The following is a 12,246-nucleotide window of genomic DNA, read 5'->3' as shown; positions in this document are numbered from 1 at the left end:
GAGGAGAGGCGGCTGAAAGAGGTGAGACTCGTGTATGTCCATGGGTCTCCCCTGCACTCCGGGTCACAAGAGATTCTGGTTCGGAGTGCAGAACCCGCAAACCCCCCAGCCCCGGCTCCTGCAGTGGGGTCGGGGCGGGAAAGCGGGAAGATCGCAGCGAGGACGGGCAAAATGGCGCCGGACGGCGCTCGCTGTGAAGTGGGCGGCACTGGCGGCCAGAGCGCAGCAGGGGGCGTGGTCCCAGAGCAGGCTGACGGCGAGCCCCGGAGACCGGTGCTTGGTGTGAGCCGAGTATCGGAGGAGGGGGCGGACCGGAAGTCAGCGGCGGCGCGGTCCCGTGGATCGGGTGCCTGTAACGTGGCCGGTCCTGTCACACCGCGACCGGTCAGCGTAATAGGTCTGCAGGCACCCGATGCCTCGGATAAGGGCGGAGCCAAAGCCTCTGGCAGAGGCGGAGCCAGTCACTCCGGAGTGGAGGAGGGGAGTGGCTTGGCAAATGTAAATCCAGAGTTGCTGCTGAAAAGCAGCTCAGAAATTAAAGTGACAGTACCAGTAAATGAAAAGTGTAAAATAAAAGTTAATGAAGAGCGTAAAATAAAAATGAATGAAGGTAAAGAAAAGAGCAATGATGTAAATAAAGAGGTGATTAATGAAGTAAATAGTGATGTAAATAGAGAAGTGTCTTTTCCTGCCCTGGCAAGTGATATGGACACCGATGATGCGGAGGGTTGCTTGGAGGTGCCGCTTATGTCATCTGTCGGCCCCTCCGTAGCTGCACCTGATGATGCAGAGGTGGGAGTTGGAGTCAGGGCAGGGAAAGCGAGTGAAAAGAAAAAAAATGTTGAGCCTGGCTTGGCCAAGGGAATGACAGGGTTGCGAGAGAAAGTGTCAGCCGGAAATGTGGGAGGGCCTGGTGCTCCTCTTCCCAGTGCCCCAAGCAGGACTTATGCCGGGGTAGTGGGGGGGGGACCACCAGCCCACCCACCCTCGTCCTCCGGCCCTGGGGAAGGTCACTTGCAACAGCGCCTCCTGCAGGCCTTAAGGGAGGGGAAGCAGTCCCTGACTGTAGGGGGTGTGCAGAGGGACCTATCATTTTGGATAGCTAGGTACGGGTTGGAGGCCTTCCGAGAGAAAAGAGGAGATCAGTGGTCGCTCCCGACAACCGGGCAGGCTGTGGTCAGGAGGAATGTGGTCCGTCTCCGGTGGCGTGGCAATGAGATCTGTCCCCCCAGGAAAACGGTGGTGGAGCTGCTGCTGGGGATGGGCTTCAGGGCACGTGACATCTTTGCCCTGATACACCCTCATGGCTCAGCTGAGTTCGACATCAGCTTTGTTCAACCAGGAGGCCTGGAGGTCTTCTGGGGGAATTATGAGCTGGTGAAGGACGAGCCAGGCTGGCGGGATTTTGCTGCACAAGCGATATCCCGCCAGAATGGTCTCAAGAAGGTGACCGTTCTCACCCGTAACGAGTCACTTTCTTGCATTGACATCATGACCTGGTTAAGTCGTTTTGGAGAGGTGGCGGAGATGCCCAGGAAGAATCTGGATGAGTTTGGCATCTGGTCAGGGGCCTGGACGTTTATGGTTAAACTTAGGCGTCTGGGGCAAACTGTGTCCCACATTCCATCCTCTGCTTTCCTTGGGAGGGATCGCATCCTGGTCTTCTACCAGGGGCAGCCGAGGCTGTGTCACCGGTGTGGCGACCCCTCACACTTGAGCGCAGGCTGCACGGTGCAGAAGTGCGCTCATTGTGGGGGGGTAGGTCATCTGGCCGCATCGTGTGACCAGATTAGGTGTCACCTGTGTGGTGACTTAGGTCACCCATTCAGTAGGTGTCCTCGCTCCGTGGTCAATGTTGTCGCCAAGCCTGCAGGAGAAGAAAGTGGGGTCGCTCCTGTGGGTGAGGGGGCATGCAGAGACGGCGGGGCAAAAGGGCAAGTGAAGATATCAAGGAGAGGGCTCCAGCCTTCCTACCATCGAAGGCTGGAGAAAAGGCAAAAGGAGAGGGAGCTGAGGGAAGCCCAGGCAACTGGGCGGACCTCTGGCCTGAACCCGGAGCCTGCCCTGGAGACGGATGCCCTTGGGGACACTGAATTGGATGAGGAGGTCAGGAGGATCCAGAGGGAGCAAGCGGCTGAGGACTCTCAATCCTCCCAATATGAAAGTGTTGGTGAGGAAGAGAGGGTACAGCCTAAAAAAACACCTGGGACACAGGGCAAGATCTTGAGCGGGCCAAAGTCATCTGGCCATGCCCCGGCCACGGAAGGCAACATCTGCACCCCTCTGGTGCTCTCCCCCAACCGCTACCAAGCCCTCATGGATTTTCCAGCTCTTCAGCAAAGTGAAGAGGAGGGTGAGGTAGGGGTCTCAGAGGGCACCGGACCCCTTCACCCGAGAGGTACAAAGGCCTCTGGGGCAGGGGTCAACCTGGGGCAGGGGGACGAGGATGGGAGTGTGAGTGAGGGGGGGGGGGGGTCCGCCAGGAGGGGATGGACTCCACCACCTCCAAAAAACGTGCTAAGAAAGGGAGAGAGTCTGGGGGGTCCTCCTCAGACCATGACAGGGGTGGGAAGAAGAAAGCCATCTAATTTTATCATCCAGGATGGCGGTACCCACACCGTTGATGCTGGCTTCCATTAATGTCGCCAGCATTAAGTCAGATATGGCTAAATTTATGGCCTTTGATTTTCTCAGCCGAGTTGATGCTGACATTTTGTTTTTGCAAGAGACCAGGCTGGCGCTTTTGGCAGACGTCGTAAAAGCCAGGAGGGATTGGCGACGCGGGCCCTCCTACTGGTCTCTTGCGGCCGAGCCATATAGCGGTGTGGCGGTTCTTTTCACCGCACCGGTAAAATGCAGACGGATGATAGAATTAGAAATGGGAAGGTGCCTGATTTTAGATGTTCTCATAAAGGGACAAGAATTGTGATTAATCAACATCTATGGTCCCCAAACTAAGTGGGACCGGAAAAGTCTCTTTATGAGGATTAAGCCTTTCCTTTTTTCTAGGCGACAGGTCATCTTTGGAGGGGATTTTAACACTGTCGTTAGACCCCGCGATAGAGGAGGTTCCATAGACAGACTGGCCTACGATAGTATAGCCTTAAATAGCATAGCTAGCGAGGCTCGCCTGGTGGATATCCACATCAGGCATACCCCAGGTCACCCCGGGTTCACCTATCAAAGAGGAAGCTGTAGGTCTAGGATAGATAGGTTTTTTTTGAAGGAGGAAGCCATCTCTTCACCAGTGTCCGTTGTTGAGGTGGAATTCTCCGACCACTGTATGATTTTGTTTTCTCTGAACATTGCAGAATCCCTTCGGATGGGTCGAGGTATATGGAGGCTGAATTCTACTCTCCTGGAAGAAGCGGAAATAAGACAGGCCTTTGAAGATTTTCTCCAGGGCCAGGTACCTTTGTTGGATCTAGGTGGCACTAAGTCTGAGTGGTGGGAGTTGTTTAAATATCGGGTGTCAGGATTTTTCCGCCGGCTTTCAGGCTTCAAGTCCATGAGCAGGTACCGCCTGTATCAGGAGCTGAGGAGGAAACTCGAACGTCTGGTCTCGGACGGAGGTAGCCAGGAGGAGATCTCCGGGGTGAAAGCGTTGCTCAAGAGGTGTCAGTATGATAGGCACGCATCTTTGGTTCTTGAGAGGGATTTCGGGAGGTACCGCTCGCCCGACCCCTACAGGAACTGTAAGATGTCAGTGAGTCGTAAAATAGTGACAGGACTAATAGACAGTACAGGGTCCCTGAGGAGATCCAAGTCAGGGATTCTGGAGGTCGTTAGATCCTTCTACTCTCACCTTTTGGGTAGGCAGGATCCAGACCGGGAGGAGATGTCGGCTTTCCTGGCTGAAACTATCCCTGAGCCGGGAGAGGACTCCTCCCTTAATGTTTTGATGGATCCAATCAAAGAAGAGGAAGTAATGCTGGCGATTGACGGACTAGGTCTGAAAAAATCGCCAGGGCCGGATGGCTTAACATCCGAGTTCTATAAGACCTTTAAAGGAACCCTAGTTCCTCTCTTGACAGCGGTATTTAATGAGTGTCTATCCTCGGGCACTCTGCCAAAGTCAATGAGGAGGTCAGCTTTGATTGTTCTATCAAAGGGTAAGGATTCGACCCGTATTGAGAATTGGCGTCCCATAGCGCTCCTCAATACGGACAGAAAGGTTCTCGCAAAGGTGCTGTTTAATCGGTTGGTGAAATTTGCACCCCGGCTTCTTTCGCCGGTCCAGCATTGTTCCGTTCCAGGCCGCAGCACTTTTAGTGCTGTCCTCAGTGTCAGAGAGGCAGTGGAGCGGGGAAATTCTGGCCAGTGGAAGGGGTACGTCCTGTCCTTGGACCAGGCCAAAGCGTTTGACCGAGTGAATCATGAGTATCTATGGTCGGTCCTTCTGAGGTATGGTCTGCCGGGAGGGTTTGTCAATTGGCTCCAGACCTTATACACTGGGGCAGAGACTTTCGCGCTGGTTAACGGTTGGGTTGGAACCCCCTTTGAGGTTGGGTCTGGTGTCCGCCAGGGTTGTCCTCTGAGTCCCCTGCTATATGTGTTTGCGATTGACCCTTTTTTAAGAAGGGTTGACCGTGGACCATTGGCGGGGATCGGGGTCGGCTTGGAAGGGCCGGAAGCCACTCAGAGGGTGGTTGCATACGCGGATGACGTCTCCATTTTCGTCTCCTCTCAAGGGGAGGCGGAGTGGGTGATGTCAGAAGTGGAATGTTACTCACGGGCATCTGGGTCGAAGGTTAACCGTGACAAGTGCGTGAGTCTCTGGCTGGGAGGAGGAGATCCTAGTTTTGGTCTCCTGGACACCCTTCCAGAGCCTCAGGGGTCTGCAAAGATCTTAGGAGTGGAATTTGGCCCGGGTGATTATCCCAAGAAAAACTGGGATGACAGGCTAAAGTTAGTTGCCCAGAAGGTCGGCCAATGGAAGGGTTGGTCCTTAACCCTTAGAGAAAGGGTTCACTTGGCCAAAGCTTACCTGGTGCCCATGTTGCTCTACCTCGGCAGTGTGTGCATCTTGCCAGAACCTCTCTGGGCTCGGGTCTATAGCCTGTTCTTCCAACTGTTATGGGGGAACAGGCTCAACCTAATTGAGAGAGAAGTTACGTATCTACCAAAGAAACTAGGAGGGTTAGGTATGGTTAACCCGGTGGTGTTCCTAGTGAACACCTTTGTTAAGATCAATATGGCAAACCTCTGGCAAGAGAGGGCTCCTTGGTGGATTCTCTCCTACAGGGAGTGGTTTCAGCCCTTCTTCCAGGAATGGGAGAGAGGAGGCCAAGTGAAAGACCTGCGTACACCCCATGGACATCTCCCAGCTTATGCCGCCCTGGTCTTGAAGATGGTACGCCGGTGGGGTCTGGAGGTGTGGGAGATCAGGATCATGCCGAGGAAATTCCTCGACAGAAGGGTTCTGATGACCCACTTCCAGAAGCCCCTGGCTCTCAAAGACTGCCCAAGTAGTGACCTCAGGGAGGGATTAAAACTTTTAAATTCAGTGAGGATTCCCCAGAAGTTTTGGGATCTGGCTTGGCGCTGCTTCCACGGGAGACTGTACGTAAGGGGCAATTTGAAGTACAGAAACACTGATGACAGAGGATGTCCTCGGGAGGAGTGTAGCGATACACTAGAGAGTATGGAGCATTTCCTGCTTCATTGCCCCTTTAATGCAGAGGTGTACAAAAGGGTGGGTGCCTCCATCGGCTGGCTCGGCTTAGCCAACCTCTCCTACGCCGGGTGGGCTTATGGGATGTTCGGAGACCTAGGTGGTAGGGACCGTAACACTTCTTTTTTAGTTAGCATAGTGGTTAGGCACTTTACCTGGAACGCACGGTGTTTAGTATCTACGCAGAGCAAAATCCTTCTGGTGGAAGAAGTTGTAGGGAACATCATCGGTGGCCTGGTGAAGGTACGTTCTTTGGAGGTTGATAGACTGGGAGCATCCAAAGCCTCTCGCCTATGGAGGGGCTTTTCTTTTGGGGTGCCTTAGGGTATTGACCTTCAGGGGGATGGGGGGCTCATCTGGCTCGTCTGGGGGGGGGGTCCGCCCTCGCTTAGGCACTAAAAAATTAAGCGATAGGGAAAACAATAGGGAAAGGAGGGCGAGTTTAGGGCTAGATCAAACAAAGGGTAAGAGAAGGGACAGCTTTAGGGGAAAGCGATAGGGGAAGCGATAGGGAGGTGTCGGCGTGGGTGGATCCTATCCCCGAGGGGGTCGGGTGGGTCTCTTTCTCCTCTTTCTGGTGGTAGGCTGGGATTGTGCACGGCAGAGTTTTTTGTTTTCTGTACGTAAAGGCAGTATAAAGGCTTACAGGAACCGAACTTGGTGCTTTCGGGTTGTGTTTTTGTTATGTATATGCGAGGGAGAGTGACAGGGGTTTAGATAGGTTGGGTGGGGGAATGGGGGGGTGTGGGGAGGATTATATTGTTTTCTTTTTTTCTCCCGCTCGGGCCCGGACTATGCAGAACACGGGAGGACATGGGGCGAGGGTCTGAGTGGGAGGTCTACGGTGTGGTGGCGGAGGCCAGCATCAGGACTAAGCGGACATGAGGGGACATGAGGCGGGGTGTTGGCCTGGTGTGGTGAAGGGTTAGGTTAGTTAGAGTTAGGGTTAGTATATACATTGAGAAGAAAAAAAAAAAATAAAAAATATAAAAAAAAAATAAAAAATAATAAAAAAATTAAAAAAATAAATTATAAAAAAATAAATAAAAAAATATATATATAGGTATATAGGTGGAGGTGTAAAAAAAAGTATAGGTGTATATATATTCTTATGTATATGTGGGTGTAAAGATTAAAGTATGTTGTATATAAATATGGGTATGAACGTTGGGGGGTTTGACACATTCCGGCTGATTGTTTCAAATGAGTACGGAAGGGAGTGAGTGGGGGCAAATGGATACTGAGAGGTGGCGGGGGATACGATAAAAGTTGAATGTGGATGAGTGTAGCTGGTTGAGGAATTGGCCAAGTCCGGGAACATGGAGGAATACAGTGATGTATTTAAAAATATGTATATAATGTCTTATGTTTATGTTTGTATATGTTGTATTTTGGTTATGGTTTACATCGGCTGATGTTGTTGTTATGTTTTTTACTTTTATAATAAAAGAGTTCCATACATGGATGTAAAAGCAACAAGCAATGGCTTTTCACAAGCCCTCCAAAAATTGACCCTTTTTATTGGCAGATGCCTGCCGGGGTTCTTCCATACATGGATGTAAAAGCAACAAGCAATGGCTTTTCACAAGCCCTCCAAAAATTGACCCTTTTTATTGGCAGATGCCTGCCGGGGTTCTTCCATACATTGATGTAAAAGCAACAATCAATGGCTTTTCACAAGCCCTCCAAAAATTGACCCTTTTTATTGGCAGATGCCTGCCGGGGTTCTTCCATACATGGATGTAAAAGCAACAAGCAATGGCTTTTCACAAGCCCTCCAAAAATTGACCCTTTTTATTGGCAGATGCCTGCCGGGGTTCTTCCATACATGGATATAAAAGCAACAAGCAATGGCTTTTCACAAGCCCTCCAAAAATTGACCCTTTTTATTGGCAGATGCCTGCCGGGGTTCTTCCATACATGGATGTAAAAGCAACAAGCAATGGCTTTTCACAAGCCCTCCAAAAATTGACCCTTTTTATTGGCAGATGCCTGCTGGGGTTCTTCCATACATGGATGTAAAAGCAACAAGCAATGGCTTTTCACAAGCCCTTCAAAAATTGACCCTTTTTATTGGCAGATGCCTGCCGGGGTTCTTCCATACATGGATGTAAAAGCATTAAAGCAACAAGCAATGGCTTTTCACAAGCCCTCCAAAAATTGACCCTTTTTATTGGCAGATGCCTGCCGGGGTTCTTCCATACATGGATGTAAAAGCATTAAAGCAACAAGCAATGGCTTTTCACAAGCCCTCCAAAAATTGACCCTTTTTATTGGCAGATGCCTGCCGGGGTTCTTCCATACATGGATGTAAAAGCAACAAGCAATGGCTTTTGACAAGCCCTCCAAAAATTGACCCTTTTTATTGGCAGATGCCTGCCGGGGTTCTTCCATACATGGATGTAAAAGCATTAAAGCAACAAGCAATGGCTTTTGACAAGCCCTCCAAAAATTGACCCTTTTTATTGGCAAGGGTGAGTAGTAGCAGCACATTAAAAGACACTGGACTGGACGACAGTCACAGGACAAAGCCCTGTGGTGGGGCAGGCCTGCTTGTAGCAGACGGGCGGCAGTGGAGGTGTATTGGTGGTAGTAGTCGAGGTAGCCAACACAGACAGCAAGGGTGCAAGCAGTAGTAGCAGTAGTAGCAGCACATTAAAAAAAGAGACTGGACAGTCACAGGAGGACATAGCCCTGTGGTGGGGCAGGCCTCAGGCCTGCTTGTAGCAGACGGCAGTGGAGGTGTATTGGTGGTAGTAGAGGTAGACTAGCCAACACAGACAGCAAGGGTGGTAGACTGGTAGTAGCAGCAGCACATTAAAAAAAGAGACTGGACGACAGTCACAGGACATAGCCCTGTGGTGGGGTAGGCCTGCTTGTAGCAGACGGGCGGCAGTGTAGGTGTATTGGTGGTAGTAGAGGTACTAGCCAACACAGACAGCAAGGGTGCAAGCAGTAGTAGCAGTAGTAGCAGCACATTAAAAAAAAGAGACTGGACAGTCACAGGAGGACAAAGCCCTGTAGTGGGGCAGGCCTCAGGCCTGCTTGTAGCAGACGGCAGTGGAGGTGTATTGGTGGTAGTAGAGGTAGACTAGCCAACACAGACAGCAAGGGTGGTAGACTGGTAGTAGCAGCAGCACATTAAAAAAAGAGACTGGACGACAGTCACAGGACAAAGCCCTGTGGTGGGGTAGGCCTGCTTGTAGCAGACGGGCGGCAGTGGAGGTGTATTGGTGGTAGTAGAGGTAGCCAACACAGACAGCAAGGGTGGTAGTAGTAGTAGTAGTAGTAGTAGCACATTAAAAAAAGAGACTGGACAGTCACAGGAGGACAAAGCCCTGTGGTGGGGCAGGCCTCAGGCCTGCTTGTAGCAGACGGGCGGCAGTGGAGGTGTATTGGTGGTAGTAGTCGAGGTAGCCAACACAGACAGCAAGGGTGCAAGCAGTAGTAGCAGTAGTAGCAGCACATTAAAAAAAGAGACTGGACAGTCACAGGAGGACATAGCCCTGTGGTGGGGCAGGCCTCAGGCCTGCTTGTAGCAGACGGCAGTGGAGGTGTATTGGTGGTAGTAGAGGTAGACTAGCCAACACAGACAGCAAGGGTGGTAGACTGGTAGTAGCAGCAGCACATTAAAAAAAGAGACTGGACGACAGTCACAGGACATAGCCCTGTGGTGGGGTAGGCCTGCTTGTAGCAGACGGGTGGCAGTGTAGGTGTATTGGTGGTAGTAGAGGTACTAGCCAACACAGACAGCAAGGGTGCAAGCAGTAGTAGCAGTAGTAGCAGCACATAAAAAAAAAGAGACTGGACAGTCACAGGAGGACAAAGCCCTGTAGTGGGGCAGGCCTCAGGCCTGCTTGTAGCAGATGGCAGTGTAGGTGTATTGGTGGTAGTAGAGGTACTAGCCAACACAGACAGCAAGGGTGCAAGCAGTAGTAGCAGTAGTAGCAGCACATTAAAAAAAGAGACTGGAGAGTCACAGGACAAAGCCCTCTGGTGGGGCAGGCCTGCTTGTAGCAGACGGCACTGGGGTGGATTGGTGGTAGAAGTAGTAGCAGCTGCAGCACCAACAGCGGCACATTAAAAAAAGAGTGGACAGGACAGAATCCCGTAGTAGCAGGCGGCAGTAGCAGGCGGCAGCGGCAGCAGCAGCAGCAATGTCAGATCTAATCAGTGGCATCAGGCACAGGGGTTTTAAAATCCGCACCGATCCACGCTTGATTCATTTTCAGAAACGTGAGATTTTCCAAGCTGTTGGCGGACAATCTTGTTCGCTTAGGGGTGACGAAGCCCCCTGCTGCGCTGAATACCCTCTCTGACGCTACACTGGAGGGTGGACAAGACAGTACACCCATGGCAAACTGGGCCAGTTCTTGCCAATGATCCAATCTGCTGACCCAGAAGTCCATGGGGTCTGGGATCAGCATTTCTGACGGAGAAAGGGCACAGTCCAGGTACGAGTGAACCTGGTTGTTTAGGTGCTGCACCTGGAGATGGTGAACATCCCTTTGGTGACTAGTACTACGATGTGTGTCAGGTCGGGGTATTGGATGTAAAAATGTTGTCATCATATTTTCCAAACTGAATTGGCTGCTGCTGCCGCTGCTGCCACGGCTGCCGCCTATTGCAGAGGTAGCTCTGCCAGAGGCGGTGGAACGATAAGACAGTGGGGAGCGAAGAGTGGCCCCCCGGTCAGACATGCTTGCAGCGGGTGTCTGCCGTTTGAAAGCCGTGACAAGCTGGCTGCATAGCTTCTCTCTATAATAAGCCAATTTTGCCTCCCTCTCGGAAGGCGCAAAAAACTCCCCCATTCTGGCTTTATACCGAGGGTCTAAAAGTGTGGCTATCCAGTAGTCATCTCTTTGCTTCATGCTAACAATACGACAGTCAGCGCGCAAGTAACGAAGCATACAGCTCGCCATCCTGGCCAGCGTTTCAGAGGGCCCGGTTGGTTCCACCTCCGCCCCATACTGCCATGGTTGTCCATCATCAAGGTCGTCGTCAGACTCGTCATCACCACCATCACTGTCATGTTGTGCGGCTGCCTCGTCCCCTATCCCTTCCTGTGATTCCATCTCCAAATCCAGCTCCTCTTCAGGTCCTGTTTCCTCATCCTCCTCCTCCTCCTCCTCCTCAACATCCATAGCCAGATGTGATCCTTCCTCCATGCTTTGCTGAATCATCGCTGTGAGCGTTTGCTCCATAATGAATATCAGCGGCATAACATCGTTCATTCCGCTAGCGTCACGGCTCACAAATCGTGTGGCCTCTTCAAAGGGCCTCAAAACGCGACATGCGTCTCTAACCAGCTGCTAGTGCCTGAGCTCGAAATTACACTGGCTCCAAACGCTGCCCGTGTGCTGCATCAGGAAATCATTCACGGCTTTCCGCTGTTCGTACAGACGGTCCAACATGTGCAGGGTGGAATTCCATCGTGTTGGAACGTCGCAAATCAGGCTGTGTTCTGGGAGATTGTTTTGACGCTGCAAGTCCAGGAGGGCGTGCTTAAATGCATACGAACATCTAAAGCGAACGCAAACCCTCCTGGACATGGCCAGCACACCCTTCAAACCAACATATGACTTTAAGAAGCGTGTTATGACCAGATTGATCACATGTGCCATGCAAGGAGCGTGTGTCAGGTGACCTAGACGCAGTGCAGCCACAACGTTCTTGCCGTTATCAGAGACAACATTGCCCAGTGTGAGTTTCAGAGGAGACAGCCAGCGTGCGATTTCCTCCTTGATGCACAGCAGCAGCTCCTGCCCTGTGTGGCTTTTCTCGCCCAGGCTCAGCAGGTGTAAGACAGCGTTGTGGCGCTTCACCTTGCACCTATGAAAAGAGGAGGGAGGAGGAGTGGAAGATACGCTGTGTCCTGTCGGGGACGGGAAGACCTCCAAGGAGGAAGGCAAGGAGGAGGAGGAGGAGTAGGAGGAGAAGGATGGTAGGCGCCTGGTGTCCGGAGTTGAACTAGAAACATACAAGCGTGGAGGTGGTAATGCCTGGCATTGCTGCGGTGGTGCATCGGACTGCAAAATATTGACCCAGTGGGCCGTGAAAGACATGTACTGTCCCTGCCCATAGTTGCTGCTCCACGTGTCGACGGTGGCATGTACCCTGCTGCACACGGATAATTGCAAGGACTTGGACACCTTTTCCTCCACATGCTTGTGCAAGGCAGGGACAGCTGTTTTGGAGAAGTAATGTCGGCTAGGTATTCGCCACCTAGGCTGAGCGCACGCCATCAATTGCTTGAAGCCGGCGGAGTCGACCAGGTGGTACGGCAGCGACTGCACCACCAACAACTTAGCCAGGTGTGAATTAAGCTGCACGACAAGTGGATGACTGGGTATATATTGTTGCTTATTGGACAACGATTCCGTAATGGATAACTGACGGGACATAGGAGGAGCACTAGATGACAGTGATGATGATGATGACAACGACATGGTGGATAAGGCCTGGCTACTACTTAGATGACAGGGACTCGGAAGCAGCAGCAGCAGCAGTAGCGGAAGAGGGGTCTTCATTAGATGTACATGATGGTGGGGCATGTTGATTGTCCCACATGG

Source organism: Rhinoderma darwinii, chromosome 3 (genome assembly GCF_050947455.1).
Source record: "Rhinoderma darwinii isolate aRhiDar2 chromosome 3, aRhiDar2.hap1, whole genome shotgun sequence".
Lineage (NCBI taxonomy): Eukaryota > Metazoa > Chordata > Amphibia > Anura > Rhinodermatidae > Rhinoderma > Rhinoderma darwinii.
Note: the sequence above shows the minus strand (reverse complement) of the source record.